The 15,594-nt window shown below is 46.6% G+C and overlaps 2 long non-coding RNA genes across 2 annotated transcripts in view; both read left to right on the forward strand.

Annotated features, from left to right (window-relative positions):
* Positions 1 to 3,798: 3,798 nt before the first annotated feature.
* On the forward strand, positions 3,799 to 8,164 carry LOC138159353 (uncharacterized). Its single transcript, XR_011167874.1, has 2 exons — positions 3,799 to 4,492; positions 8,037 to 8,164. It is a non-coding gene; the product is annotated as an uncharacterized lncRNA (long non-coding RNA).
* A 2,626-nt stretch (positions 8,165 to 10,790) lies between these two features.
* LOC138159350 (uncharacterized) overlaps positions 10,791 to 15,594 on the forward strand; it is a 38,833-nt gene continuing 34,029 nt past the window's right edge. The window contains exon 1 of the long non-coding RNA XR_011167872.1: positions 10,791 to 14,375. This is a non-coding gene — a long non-coding RNA (uncharacterized lncRNA). The remainder of the gene's footprint in view (positions 14,376 to 15,594) is intronic.

The following is a 15,594-nucleotide window of genomic DNA, read 5'->3' on the forward strand; positions in this document are numbered from 1 at the left end:
CTTATGATGCCTTCTAGTTCACAATTTTACTATTACTACTACTACTACTACTTCTACTACTACTAGCTCATCTTATGATACCTTCAAGTTCACAATTTTCTCCCACAAGCCTATGCGCCAGATGGAATAAGCATTATTATTTATTCCCATGTTACAGGTAAGGAAGCTGAGGTTAAGCAAACTTAAGTAAGGTCAGAGTCAAGGCTTGGACCCTGGTTTTCTTATTCCAATGCCAATGTTTTTGCTTCTACATCAGTGCTGGATTATGAGGTGGGACAAAATTATTCACAGGACTAGAAGGAACCTAAGAACAGAGAATCTAAGAGCTGGGAAGGTCCTTGGAACACAAAATATCTGAGCTGGGAGTGACCTTAGGGAATCTATGGTCTAACTTGCTTTACATAGGAGAGGGAAATGATTTGGCAGAAGTGTTTAAGGGCACAAGGAACCCTTGTTTGGGCTTCCCCTTGCCTTCTGTGGCCCAAGGTCATCATCTCCTGCCCTGTGACTGTGACCTCCCTTTCTTCTTTTCCCATCTTCCCAACTTTTGATGACGCTGGAGGAGGAAGTGAAGCGGATAACTTTTTGAAGCTGTGTCTCACTTAAACCCAATTCACCTGAAAGTCAAGACATTACCTTGTGATGTCATTGGTCCTCTGAGAAGGAAGAACCAACAACAGCTCCGCTCATCACAAGCCCGTCTTTGCTCCTGGGTAGAACACTCAGTATCAGCATCTTGACCAAGCCTAACAGTGCCTGCTAATTCCCATTTTGTCACCTAAATCCTTTCATCAAAAACATTCCCTGGTTTTACAACGTGAGGAGAAGCAGTCATATTATAAATACATTAATGTCTTTCTAGACTTTTCAACAACACCATTATCATTGGACAAACACCTCTCTCACAGCTAAAAGAGGCCTTCAAAGGCATCTCCAAATTCTCTCTCAATTGAAGAATCCATTCTCAGTCTCCATTAGGTAGTTATTCAGCTAATGCTCGAACACTTCCAGGGACAGCAAGCTCATTACTTAACAAGGTAAAATATTCCACTTTAGACCCTTCTTCTTCACCGTAAGCTGAAATCTGCCTTCCTGCATCACCTACTTACTGGTTCATTATGTCCCCTAGAGCCACCAGCATAAACCTACTCCCTCTTCTGTTCAACTGGCCTTTGGAGAAAGCAATTATGTCCTTCTACCCCACCAAGTTTTATTTCTTGGATATAGACATTTTAGCTAAAATTCTTCCTTGAGTTCAGAGGGAATGTAAAACTAGAGTAGAGCCCATTGCCTGATTATTTGGCTTAAAAGCATAGGTGAGGGTTGGCTAGGTGGTGCAGTGAATAGAGCGCCGGCCCTGGAGTCAGGAGGACCTGAGTTCAAATCCGGCCTTAGACACTTAATACCCCCCCAAAAAAAACCCTAGCTGTGTGACCTTGGGCAAGTCACTTAACCCCAACTGCCCTACCTTCCCCCCTCCAAAAAAAAAGTAGGTGAGAAACATTTTTAAACTCAAAGGGAAATATAAGAAGTGAGATGTCTGGTTTACTCACCTCTATCTACAAATCTTTTCCAGCACTCACAAAGGAATATGAACAACCAAGAGACAAATGGAAACAGGCAGTAGGATCACTGGATTATGGAGCCTGGTGTATCTATCCCTTCACACTGCAGAGGGAGGAAACTGAGGCACAGAGTAGTGATAGACTTGGCCAACATCACACAGAGAGTAATAGTTGAGCTGGGACACCCACCAATGCTTGGCCTCAAAAATCAAGCCTGCTTTCCATTATACCACATTGACTCCTGACGGAGACATACAGATGGAGCTACAAAGAGGCAGAGATAACTAGAAAGACTCAGACAAAAAATAAAAGCACTTTATTATATGGTATCATGCCATATATGGAGCTTCACAACAGAAATGTGAGGGAGATGGTATTATTAGCCCCATTTTACACATGAAAAACTGAGGTTGAGGGAGGTTAAGGGACTAGCCCAGGGTCATACAACCAGTAAGTGTTAAAGGTAGTATTAGAATCTATATATTCCTAATTCCAAAGCCAAGACTATCCACTATACTACCTAGTTACTTGAGATGGAAAGAGAGAAAGAGACAAATGGACAAAAGTGGAGACTGAGAAAGATAGAATGAGACAGAAAGAAGAGAGAGACAGAGAGTCAGGAATAGAAAGAAATACATAGAAAGAGAAACAGAAGGATGGACAAAGATGGACAGAGAGACAGAGAGAAATGGAAATGGAGAGAGAGAGAAGGGAGGGAGAAGAAGGAGGGAGGGAGGGGGGAGGAGAGAGAGAGAGATGGTCCAATGGTTCATTTCATCCCCCCAAACAGCCCCCTTTCTATAAGCTGGTGAAGCTGTTCTCTTTCCCCTCCCCCCTCATCATTAAGGCACATTTGGAAAGAGCTGAGTGGGACAGCTGATGGACCTCAATTTGTTTAAAGTCCCCTTTACCCACTGGACTGTCATCATCAACTTTTCATGACCTCTCTACAAAATGCCTCTTTTTCTCTCCAGTTTTCAGAAGTCTCAAAGCATTAAAGCGGCAATTCAAAGCAGAGAAGACCCATGCAGAGAGCTGAGGGGCCTAGAAAGGGAAGGAAGGCCGGGAAGGTGTGGAGGGGAGTGGTGAAAGGCCCCGGGAGGCCCTGGAACACTGCTCTCCTCTTCATTTCAGAGGAGAGGGGGCTGGGGAAAGAGTGGGCAAGGCCGCCCTTGAGGCTGGTGAAGCATCCTGACCTCTTCCTGCTTCCCCGCCCACTGTCCCCCAAACAGAAAATGATTTCCAGCTCCCCCAAACACAGTAGACCAGAGATAAGCAGCCCAACCACCAGATTTCTTTGCATTCAAACCTCTTTCAAGACCAGCTGTGAGAAACAGGAGCAGAAGTGAGGCTTGCTGGGGGTTAGAAAGTCAAACCTGGCAAGGGGCTTTCCTTTCATGAATTTGTCAGGCAGAGCAGGAAATGGTGTGAAGTGTATGCTTTGGGGGAAGGAGATCTGGCACGAAGTCTGACAGTAACCTCCTCTTTTCTCCCTCTGTCCTCCATTGGAGGATTCAATAGGACAGCTCTTTAGGAGAAGTTAGGAACATTTAATTACCATTCAATAGCAGATTTTCTCGATTGGCCTCCTTTTTAGTCCTTTTGATGCCAAAGAGGCATGGAATGCCAGATCTGGAAAAGACCTTAGAACTCAGAAAGCCAGAAGAGGCATAGGAGGAGGAGGGCCCTTAGATCACAATGTCAGAGCTGGAAGGTACTTTTCAAGATGGAATGTTAGAACTGCAATGATCCTCCACCATCTCCTGGTCCAATATCCTCCTTTTACAGATGAACCAAGGCTCAGAGAGCTAAAAATGACTTGAGCAAGGTTACACAGCAAGTTAAGAGTAGCAGCTGTACTCCAACCCAGACCTCGGGACTCTCTAAAATTCATAAGAATCTTACCTTCTTCCCCCCCTCAATAAACATTCATCCAGCTTTTCACCCTCAAAAAGCAGACTCCAGAAGCCCAGAATTGTTGAATTTATTTCCAGCAAGAAACTACATGAGCTCAATGACAGTTCTTTTGCTGACTGACCCTATTGAAGGAAGTCACATAATACTAAATCAGAAGACATTATTTATCTTCTTTCTAGAAAGAAGGCTGCTGGGGTGGGGGGCAGAGGAGCTGTTGAAACAGTTTTCAGAAGAGGGAGGGTTTTGAAGAGTTTAATACATTTGTCTCATCCATCATTAAGGGAGAAAGAAAGGCCTTTTCTACACATTAGGGATGTATACCTCCTCCCTTCCTCCCCTTTTCTCTTTACTGTACTAACCCCAGACATCACAGTTCACAACAAAAAAGGTTGAGGCTCAGAGCAGAGCTGCATTTTTCCTACTTTGCAAAAGAATTATGACTATAAGGAACAAAGAAAGGAGCTGAAGAGTCAAGTCAAGTCAGGATGACTTGGGTTCAAGTCCTGATAATGATCCTGTATGATCCTGGGCAAGTCAGTTAACATCTCAATGACCTAAGTAACTCTCTAAGGCCCTAAGTTAGAGATGTCATATCCACCTGCATACCAGGCATGGATAAAAACACAGGTCTGGACCCCTCTGTCTCCTCCCCCAAAAGAAAGAAAAAGAAATAGTTTTGGGGCAGCTAAACTTTTACTGTTTTGATTTTTTCCCCAAAATTTATTTTATTTTATTTTTTTACTGACAAGAAGGGAGCTTGGAAGCTATGCCAACAGTGTGGGACTCCAACAGTCCCAACAGCATCTCATCAGCACAGTCTCCACAAGCCACAGGCTCAGACAAGTCAGGCAGGAAAGAAAGGGGTCCTTTCCACTTAAAAAAAAATCTAATTTCTTCTTTCTGGAGTCACCGGGATGAGTGTAAGACAGGCTGGCTGTGTTGTTGTGAGAGTGAGCCTGGTCCTGCCTGGGTATTCAGAGAAGGCTGGCAGACAAGCCCTGGGAGAGCTGGTGAGTATGGGGACTGGGGTGTCTGGGAAGAATCAGAGCAGAAAGATAGCCTTGCCCTGCGGGAGGGTGAATCCAGGGACAAGCAGAGAGGCACGTGGGCAGCGGGAAGGGGAGGGGGGGGGAGGATGTGAGAGTGCCAGATGAAAGTTCATTTGCAGACATTTCCAATCACGTTAACCAGGACGGTAAAGATTTTCACTTACTCAGGCTCTGTAGCAAAGATGACCAGGTCTTCATCTCCAACATTATGCCCCAGCCCTCGGCAGCAGGGGGACAGTAAGGGCTAAAAGGCAGTTCCCAGCATGGCCAGCGCAACCTGTCCCTGTCAGCAGTAGGGTCTCCCTGAGCCAGGAAATCCTTCACCGCCCCCTCTTCGCCACCGCCCCCCTTCTCTTCCCCTCCCCTCCCTCCCTGGCAGCTGTCCTGATGTCAGGGACCAACTTCTAGAGGCTGGCGGCTCCTCTCTGTGCCTGAGAGAGACAGATGTGCGGCAGAGGCAGCGGTAGCAGCAGTGGCGGCGGCGGCGGCAGCAGCAGCAGCAGCAGCGGTGGCAGCAGCAGCTCACGAGGTCTGCTGGAACACACAGAGCCTGCTCTCCTTTGCCGGAGGCTGCATGCACCACCAGCCATCGACACAGAGCCAGCCCAGGCTGAGAGCGACCATTTTATTCCCTGCCAACCCTGCTAGGGGCTGCTCCCTTTTCCTCTCCCGTTCTCCCCCTCTCATTTTCTTCTCCTGTCCTTCTCCCTCCCCCCTCCTCTTTACCTCCTCCTCCTATCCCCCCTCCTCTCTCTGTCCCCCCCCCCCCCTTCCCTCTCTCCCTGCCCCTCCCCCTCCTCCTCTTCTTCCTCCGCTACCCAGGCAGCCCCCCCACCCCCACTCCCCTGCACTTGATAGCAGACTTGTCAAGACTGCTGAGCTGTGCCTGACCTCTCACCCACAGCTGCTAATTAAGGCTCCATAGTGACAGTTCAAGTGCCTGGCATCAAGTTTGCAGAACCAAAGCATCTAATTGGAGCCGCTTTTCATTCCTCAGTCGCCTGCCTGTGCTCGGGCTTTTCAGACCTGGGCACCAGCACATTTTTCTTTTGTATTTGTCATCAGGGAAGAGCGGGGTGAGGAGAAAGGGGGGCACCAAAGAAGGTGGGGAGAGCAAACAGCCAAAAGGCAGGGGGAAAGCGGGAGGGGATGGGGGTGGGAAGAGGAGAAGAGCCAGTGCCCCCTCTCTCCCTAAATCTGACAATTGCTGCAGGGAGTCTGCAAAGAGCCTTGGTTCCACACTGCTTGACCCCGTCGATTACTGACAGACTAGTCCCTGACGCTTTCTGCCTTATTGCTAAAAACATATGTGAGGACACAGGGCAGGAGCCAACCCCGGGCCGACCCCAGAGCCACCCTCCGGCTCGGATGGTCCTCTTGGCATGCGCTGTGGATGCTAGCCCCTGAAAAGCGGGCAGGCAACGAGGCTGGGGGTGGGGCAAAGAGGCACGAGGGGGCCTCCAGGGCCGTAGGGCAGAAAGCGAGTCCGGCTGGGGGATGGCAGGCTGGAGCCCCGCTCAGCCCTAGGCTGACCAGCCCCTTCGCAGACAAGTGGCCGCTGTCACACAGAGCCTCTGTTTACACCTAATAGCTCTGTGTTCAGCCGCCCACCAAATCAAGGCAGGCCAGCCTAGAGCTCTCACTGAGGGAGATGAGAAGCAGGCGGAGGGAGGAGGAAACTTCTCTTAGCTCGCTTAGTACAAATCAGAGAGCCAGGAGGGGGAGGGGAGATCCTGGGGAGCTGGGTCGTTAAACAGCCCTCTCGTCTAGCTTTTAACTTGGGGTCATTGAATAGATTTCAGGGAGGGCCTGAACTTGGGTAGGAAAAAAATTGCATCTCTATTTTCACTGACCTCGAAGGGAAATTTAGCAATTCTTTCAATTATGATTTTTAAAAAACCACATTATTCTGAGAAGGGGTCCAGAGGTTTCATCAGACTGCCAGAAGGGTCCCTGACACAAAAACTGTTAAGAACCCCTGATATGGATTCTAGTCCAACCTGCTCATTTAACACATAAGGGAAGCCTGGTCCAGGGAAAGTGACTTGTTCAAGGTCATACCAAGGTAGCTAAGCAGGGAATTGGAACCCCAATTCTCTAAACCCAAACCCAGTGCTCTTTTCAGTGGGTCAAGCTGCTTGATGATGAATTGTTTGTTTTTTTTGAAGTGGGGCTGGGTTAGCAGGAGTTATATGGAATCACACAGAGACAGAAGAGGGACAGGGAGAGAGGGACAGGTTGGATGGGGGTGGTGAGAAAACACAGCATGATGAAGGGGCAAGGAGAAGGGTGAAAAGCACAAAGCTGAAGGAGTTTTCAAGAAATCCAATAATCTTACAGTTGGAAGGGGCTCAAAGGATGATTTAGTCCTGACTCCCACCCAAGGAAGAATTCTCTCTGCAAGCATCCCTGACAGTCATTCAGTCTCTGCGCAAACACAACCAGAGACAGGGGACTCACTACCTAAGAAGGGAGGTCATTCCATCTACTGCTGCCTTTAATCCTAGCAGTCTTCCTTAGCAGCTCAGGGGTGTGGTACATAGAGTGCCAGATCTGGAGTCTGAGTTCAAATCTAGCCTCATATACACTTACTAGCTGTGGGACCCTGGGTAAGTCACTTAACCCTTTTTGCCTCAGTTTCCTCATCTGTAAAAATGAACCAGATTAGGAAATGGCAAATCACTCTCATGGGGTCATGAAGGGCAACACATGATTCAACAACAACAAAATCTTCCTTACTGTATGTTGATCTGCCCTCAGCTTCTATTTCTTGGTTCTTGGTCTGTTCTCTGGAGAAATAGGAGTAAGGATCTCTTCTTTGAAACACTTAAAGTTAGCTATCATAGATTTAGACCTGGAGGAGAACTTCATTAACCTCCCCCACCCTTAGCAGACGAAGAAACTGAGTTCTAGGGAGGTCATCTGACTTATTCAAAGTCACACAGGTAGGGGGCGGCTAGGTGGCCCCAGAGTCAGGAGGACCCGAGTTCGGTTCCGGCCTCAGACACTTCACAGCCACACTAAAAACTAGTCGTGTTACCTTGGGCAAGTTACTTAACCACAATTGCCCTCTAAAAAGCAAAAAAAAAAAAAGTCACACAGGTAGTAACAAGGGTAGGGTTTAAACCTGTGTTTTCTCCACTGCCTCTTTTGCCTTCCCTAAGACTTCTCTTCTCCAGCCTAAATAGTCCCACTTCTTCAATCATTCTTCAGATGGCATAGGGCCCCAGAGGAGGGGAACCACATGTGGCCCTCTAAGTTCTCAAGTGTGGCCCTTTGACCAAATCCAAACCTCACAGAACAAATCCACTCAAGGGGTTGCCATTGTATTCTGGACTGGTCAGACCCTCTCTGGAATATGATCTCCACTGAGAGGGTTGACCAAAATGGCAAAGGGCTAATGCCAAGGGTGGGGAACCCGCAGCCTCAAGGCTACAGAATATACTGTCTTCAGTTCTAGCATAGTCATGTTTGTTTTATTCCTTCCAACTCCCTTGTTTTACAGGAAACAGGACCCAGAGAAAGGAAATGACTACTGTACCACCTGGCTGTGCCCCCAGGACTATTTCTATCAAAATTCCTTGGAACTAAGATGAGAAGAACAAGATAACAATAATAAATATAATCATTTATATGTCTGTGACCCTAAATTTTATAAAACTCTTCACCTACAATAGGCCTACATGATGGGGAGGGAAAAGATGATAATTATGCCCATTTGACAGATTAGCAAAGTGAGCTAAACTGGCCTCATAGCTAGTTAATGTCAAAGCTGGGAACAAACCCAGGTCTCCTGACTCCAAGACACCACTCTGTCCCTCCCTATTTTCTGATCTACATAGAATGCTTTGCAGTTGACAGAATACAGGTCACCTGTATTTGTTTTACAGAGACCATGATTCCCCTCCTCTATCCTGAGCCAGGATCAGGTGGGAATAAAGGAGGATACACAGTATACACTTTACATCCAGCATCTTACTAAGTCATAACTACACCTTTGCCATGCAGGGAGTGTGCCCATTATGATTCCCATTTTAGAGAGAAGAAAACTGAAGCTCTAGGAAATTGTTTGGCTTGCTCAAGAAAGGGAGTAGAGTCTTCTGTCTCCAAGTCTGGTGCTTGGTCCAGAACATGGATTTTCTATCATGTCGAAGTGGGTCTGTCTTCGAAAATTATGTACTTGGGGGTGGGGAGGCATGAAATAGAATTCCTTATAATGAGTGAGAGGGGGGAAAGCAAGGACCCTGCAACCCTGAATCCTTTCGTGGGCTTTCCACCTTCTACTGGAATAAAAGAAGACCTTTATGTGCCCTCAATCCATGCCCGAGGATGTAAGTAGACAAAAAGATGATAAACACACAGAGAGCTCTGGAGAAAGCTGAGATTTTCCTCATCTCTAGGAAGACGGGAGTGCAGAAGTTAGAATTTCTCAGGCAAACCAGGTAAATAAATGAGTGTCTTCCTGGTGAGAGGGCTAAGGATGACAAATGCCCAGGAGAGAGAGTGGTCGTCCCATCCTTGTAGCCATGGCTCGGGTCGAAGCCAGCTTTGCATGGGAACAGGGTCAACCAGGAGGTTTCCTTCAAGGATGGGGATCAGGGGGGCTACAGCTGGAAGAGATGGCAGAGATGATCTGGTCAAGGTCTCTCATTTTACAGATGGGGAAATGGAGGCCCAGGGAGCAGAAGGGCACACAGTGAGTAAGCAGGGGAGCTTTGTTTGTTTTTACAGAATCCCCCTGTATTGTGTTTCCAGCTGTGTAAAAGAGGGGCATTTGACTAGATGCCCTCTGGCTTTCACCCAAAAGCAGGAGACTCAGATTGCAAATCCAGCTTCCAAGTCCTAGGCTCAGAGAAGACCCACAGCTGTTCTCCTCTGCTCTGAGTCCAGTACTTCCCCCCTCCTAACCTTGATTCTTTGGTTATGTCCTTCCAATTTTCCCTCTCTGGTCAGTACAGAGAAGTGGGAACCCAATCTGGCAGGCTGGGGCTGGTGAGGTCAGTGGTGTGAGGGTGGTGAGGCCACAGGGAGAATGGGGCGGGAGGTCAACCAGTTGGATGTCTGTTTTCACTGCTGCCTCTCTTCTCTCCAGTCCCCAGACCAAAGGTCCACTTACAGTTGGAGGGATGAAAAGAGGGAAAAGCCTGATTATGTGCTATAGGGCTGTGATTGTCCACTTGGGGAGTGGAGCCTTGGAGGGCTCCAGAGTTACTGCTAGGGCTCCTTGAATCAATATACACAGAAAGCCTTGCCACTTGGACCTTTATTTAGTGAAACATGTCTCAGACCTATTATTATTTGTCAGATTTAGGTAGAAACTGTTGTGATTAATAAAACACAAATTCATTTTAATGCATTATTGAATTCACTGTCGCTTTTGTTGTATTTTCTTAGAGGGTGCTAACTACTATTATGGGGGACAATTTTAAAATGGAAAATTTTAACATGAAAATTTTAACTCTTATCCAGGGGCCCTTATAAGAGAAAACAATAATAGCTAGAATTCACTAAGTACTCGAAGGTTTGCAAAGCTTTGCTTTAAATATACCATCTTATTTGAAAGATTGATAAACATTGGTTATCAGGTTCAAACTGCAAATATGTTTCCTGTGAGTTGTTTGACCTTGGGCAAGCAGCTTCTCTCTATGTCCAATCTCTCTCTGTGAACCGAGAGAGTCAAAGAGATGATCTCCAAGCTCCTTTCTGGTCATGGATTCAATAACAAATGTCACAGACTTCCTCTGAGGAAAAATGTTCCCCTTCCTGCCCCCCCCTTCCAAAAAAAGCATGACAATCATCAGGGTCTGGGTCAACTACATGCTCTGTGACTGAGTGGCAGGCTGAAAGGGCTGTCCTGATACTGTGACTGGCCAGAAGAGACACAGAAGACAGATGACTTGTGTCATGCTCCCAGGTCAGAGGTCAAGGGAGGGAGCCCATCACCCACTACGCTTGCTCAGACATGCAGGTGCTACCACAGGCATTGCTGACCTTTGCTTCCTAAAGATTACTGGACTGCCTGACATGGCTCTTTGTCTTTTATCTTCATTCCTTCCTTTTCTTACTTCCCTCCTTCCTTTTTCCTTCCTTCCTTCCTTCCTTCCTTCCTTCCTTCCTTCCTTCCTTCCTTCCTTCCTTCCTTCCTTCCTTCCTTCCTTCCTTCCTTCCTTCCTTCCCTCCTTCCCCTTCTTTCTTTTTTCCTTCCTTTCCTCTTTCCTTCTTTCCTCCCTACCCTCCCTCCCTCCTTCCTTTGTTCTTTTCTCCTTCCTTCCCTCTTTCCTTCTTTTCTCCCTTCCCTTCCTTCCCTCCTTTCTTCTTTCTTTTTTCCTTCCTTATCTCTTTCCTTCTTTTCTCTCTCCCTCCCTCCTTTCTTCCTCACCTATTCACCGTTCCCTTCCTCAGTCCCTAATCTTCTTTGGAATCAGAAGACCTGGATTCAGAGTCTTACTCCAATATTTATCATTTGTCTGACTTTGGGCAAATAACATTCCCTCTATAGGTCTTTGATCCTTTATCCATAAAAAATGTTTCTGTTTGAACAAGCTGGATCTCTATGGTCCTTTCCATTGGTGGTTCAGAAGACAATCCACAGAGGGCTGAAGATCCAGTGTAAGTGTGTTTGGGGGGGAGGGGTGCTGTCACAAATGAGAGTCTGACTGCAGATGCAATGACACCAGTAGAGGAAGCAGACCAAGCCACAGACATTCAAATCTTCACCTTCAGGACTGACAGTGGGGAGCAGTGCCTGCTGGGGAAAACTTCTGAGAGTTCCTTAGACAGCAAGGTGATCAAAACAGCCATTACTTAAAGAAAAGAATTCATACTACTGTTTGGAAGCAGCTGGGTGGCTCCATGGATAGCATGGTGGGCCCAGAGTCAGGAAGACTACTCATCCTGAGTTCAAATTCAGCCTCAGATGCTTACTAGTTGTGTGACCCTGGGCAAGTCACCTCATCCTGTTTCCCTCAGTTTCCTCATCTGTCAAATGAACTGGAGAAGGAAAAGGCAAAGCACTCTAGTATCTCTGCCAAGAAAACCCAGATAGAAACTATGAAGAATTGAACACAATTGAACCGTCTGGACAACAACAATATTCAGAACCCCATCCTAGCTGCTGAGAAACAAAGACGAAGATACAGTTCCTACCCTCAAGGAGCTTACGGTATAATACAAAATACTCTTCTTTCTAAATACAAAGTGTTTTTCATGGGCACTAAGTCCTAGCCTTTATTACTTCCTAAAGTTTCCCTGGGATCCAGGCTCTCCTCAGGTGTACCTCTTCCTTGAATGTCAATATCATCAGAAGTTCCCCCTTGTCAGAAGCCCTCAGTGGCTCCCATTTCTTACCTAATCAAATTGAAACTCTCACTGGATTTGAGCGGTTATCACATGGTCGATTGATTTTTTAGCCAAAATTATTTCTTACAACTCTAGGAAAGTTCTAGGATTTGGAACCTGCAGGAAACTTAGACATCTCTTATTTGACAGAAAAGGAAACCAAGATGCTTTGTACAAACTCCCACAGCTGAGATTTGAATGTGGGCCCCTTAACTCTTTGGACATGGAATTCCTATCTTTGGAGTAGGACAGAGTTTTAGAGATCAAATCTAACCCTCCCATTTTACAGATGAGGAAATGGAGGCCTGGTGAAAGGGAAATGTCTTGTCCAGGGTCACATGGGCAGTACTCAATAGAGCCTGGATTGAAACCCAGCTCCAGAAGACTATTTTCCATTACAGCCTGCTGATTTTCTGAATAACACTCAAATGTCTTTTGGTCTCAGGGCAAAGACTCACCAAGAAATGTTCTGAGGGCCATAGTCAACCCCTGACCTTCCAATCAGATTCCTGTCCCTTCCAATGAGCCACCGAGGCCTTTTCTTTACAGAGGATGCCCGCTCATCTGCCCTTGGTGAGAGATGCATGTCAGCGAGTGAAACGGCAGGGAGCTGTCAGGCATGCTCCCCTCTGCCTGCAGCCTACATTCATCTCTTTCCTGAGCATTCCTTCTTCAGAGAGTGATCTGATAAAAACAAGAGTGTAACCTTCACACCAAAAACCTGGCAGCCTCCGAGTGAGTGGCTCATCTTTCTTCCACTGACGCTTGTCAGAAAATGAAAGAGAAACCCCCATACTGTATCACTGTCTTTCCCACTTGCCACCTGAAATTGTCTCCAGTAAAGCCAACCTGCTTCAGGCTGGGGCTCTGCTGATGCCAGCCGGGACCAGCCAAGGGAGGCAGAAACTGGTTAATCTCTGATCAGCCATCAATTCATAATGGCCCTGACACCTGAGAAAAGAGAGACCCAATTCCATTAAGAATTTCACCGACAAGCTACTGGCTGCAGGAGAGACAGGCACCCTTGCTTCAGAATTCACCCACGAATACAACAGAGAGGCTCTAATCACCTCTCCCTGGCTATAAGGGGGTTGTTGAAACTTGCTGATACTTTCTAGGCTTCGTGAAGACCCAAGCCCACTAGTAACAGCTGACATTTGTATCTAGATCTTTAACATTTGTAAAGCCTTTTAAAAACCTACAGTATCTAGTACAACCCTTCCTGTTTACAGGTATTATTATTCCCATTCTATAGATGTGGAAACTGAGACCCAGAGAAACTCATACAGGTTTCAGACACCAAGTGTTTTACTCTTTGTTCACTGCTAAAGGGCATAAGGCACACACCATCCTTTCCCCTTTTCTATCTCCTTATAAGGGAGACAGAGTGATAACAGCTAGCATATATATGATGCTTTATAAATATTATCTCATCTGATCATCACAACAACCTTGGAAGGTAGGGGCTATTATTATGCCATTTTTTAGATGAGGAAACTAAGTCAGATCTAGGTTAAGAGACTCCCCCAAGGACACACAGCTAAGGGTCTGAGCCTGGATGAGGCAACTCCCACAGCCACACCACAGCTTCCACAATCCCACACTTTGGGGTTACTCCCTCTACATCTGCCTGCTCATTATCGGCAACAACTTAGCTGGTCACCCCTCTACTGGGGTTTCCTCTCTCTTCCTAGATTTATGGGCTTCAAGCCCCATTCCATGACAACCCAGAGGAGGCAGGAGCTTACTCAGCTTCCACTGCTGGGCTCCCCTGGGTCCTTCCACCACATCCAAGAAGGAGGAGGAAAGGAAGGAGCAATTGAGTAATGAGAGAGGCACTATTTATTGGAATCATTTCTGCCTTCAGGCTCAGTCACACGGCTGGGTCAGGGTCACACAGCTCATCTTTGAAAACATTTTGATAACACTATTTAATCAAATTGGCTTCCTTCGTAATTCTTATTATTTTATTTTATGCATTTAGAAATGTGATTCTGAGAAGGGGTTCCCAGATGCCTCACCAGAGGGATTCAAGCCACACAAGTTAAAGCAGCCCTGATCTAATGGGAGGACACTGAGGGAACACACTGAACTCCTAGCTGAGTCACAGGTGACCCCATCCCTGTTGATGTCACTGTTCCATAGAGCTCCCTCCTCTTTCCCACTGTTGTCCTCTAGCCTTCTCTCCTTTCTTAAACTCTGATCTGAGCTCTGCTGAGATGTCAAAGCCCTCCCTGGGAGGGGGCACTCAGCCCTCTCTCTTGTGTGCCCAGAATAGAGGATTAAAGCTGAGCAGCTGCTAAGATATGACCTCGGTTCCTACACCGATTATGGTAGAGATGGACACAAGAATTCCTTTTATGGGGCTGAGAGGGCTGGGGGAAGGGGAAGAAGAATGTCTTAGCTTCCTAGAGTGTAGGTCCCTTGATAAAGAGGGGGAATTTGAGGGGTGCTGAGGGGATGCTCTGGGCAGCAAATGGCATCAGAGATACAAGACAAAACCAGGGTAAGTTAGAATGAAGGGGAAATAAGACATGGGGCTCAAGAGACCTGGATTCTTGGCTTAGTCATTGTACTACCTTGCTGTGTGGCCTTGGGCAAGTCACATTTCCTCCCTGGGTTTCCTGATACTCCCCTTTAACATGATGGGGTTAGAAGAGAAGATGTCTAAGGAGCCTTCCATTGGGACTTGGTATTTTTCTATGGAAATACTGATGATGCCCTGCCTAGGCCAATTCCCTCCATCAGAGAAGTGTGGTATATTAGATAGCACAGTGTGGTTGGTGACTCCAGAGACGAATGATCATGGACAAGTCATTCAAAGTCTCTGAGTCTCAGTTTCCCCATCTGTAAAGTGGAACACCTACCTCTGGACTGCAGTGAGATCAGGTAGGCAAAGTATTTTGTAAACTTTAAAGCACTATATAAATATCAGTCAGTTATAATTATGGTGAAAAGACCATTGGATTCTTAGTCAAGGGACCTGGCTTCAATGAGTGGTTCAGCTGCTTGGTTCTAGCGGGGCTGTTGGTGTGTGTGTGTGTGACTTCAGGAAAATCATTTCCCTTCTCTGGGACTCAGTTATCTTAATTGTGGAATGTGAGGGTACTGGACTAAAGCTCTAACTTCTCCTCCAACCCTAGATACCATGATCTGGGAATGTTAACTGGGAAGTGAATTCCTTCTTAGAGCCTTAATTAAGGGAGGAAGCCCTACTTCAGGACAGGAAAGATAACCTATAAATTTTATCCTTTTCTTTTTGGAGGGGGAAGGCAGGGCAATTGGGGTTAAGTGACTTGCCCAAGGTCACACAGCTAGTAAGTGTCAAGTGGCTGAGGCTGGATTCGAACTCAGGTCCTCCTGACTTCAGGGTCGGTGCTCTATTCACTGCACTTCCTAGCTGCCCCAAATGGAACCATAAGAGTTAGACTGGCCCTTAGCGATCACCTTGTCCAACCATTCTGAATTTGCTGACTTTTCTTCCCTACTTCCCTCCCATTAGGCTGAGCTCCTTGGGGGCAAGGACTGGTGTCCGTTTGTTTGTTTCTGTCTTTCTTTGTATCCCTAGTGCTTAGCACAGTGTCTGGCATATAGTAGGCGATTAATAAATGCTTGGTGATGACTGATTGCTCAAGGTCAAAGAATGCTTGTTCAGCTAATCTGACATTCATTGGCACCTTTTGTGTGCACAGAGCCCAGGAAGGTACAATTACAGGCAGAACTCA

This window comes from Petaurus breviceps, unplaced genomic scaffold (genome assembly GCF_028583685.1).
Source record: "Petaurus breviceps papuanus isolate PSGF00001 unplaced genomic scaffold, PetGlider_PUasm1.0 176, whole genome shotgun sequence".
In the NCBI taxonomy this organism is placed as follows: Eukaryota; Metazoa; Chordata; class Mammalia; order Diprotodontia; family Petauridae; genus Petaurus; species Petaurus breviceps.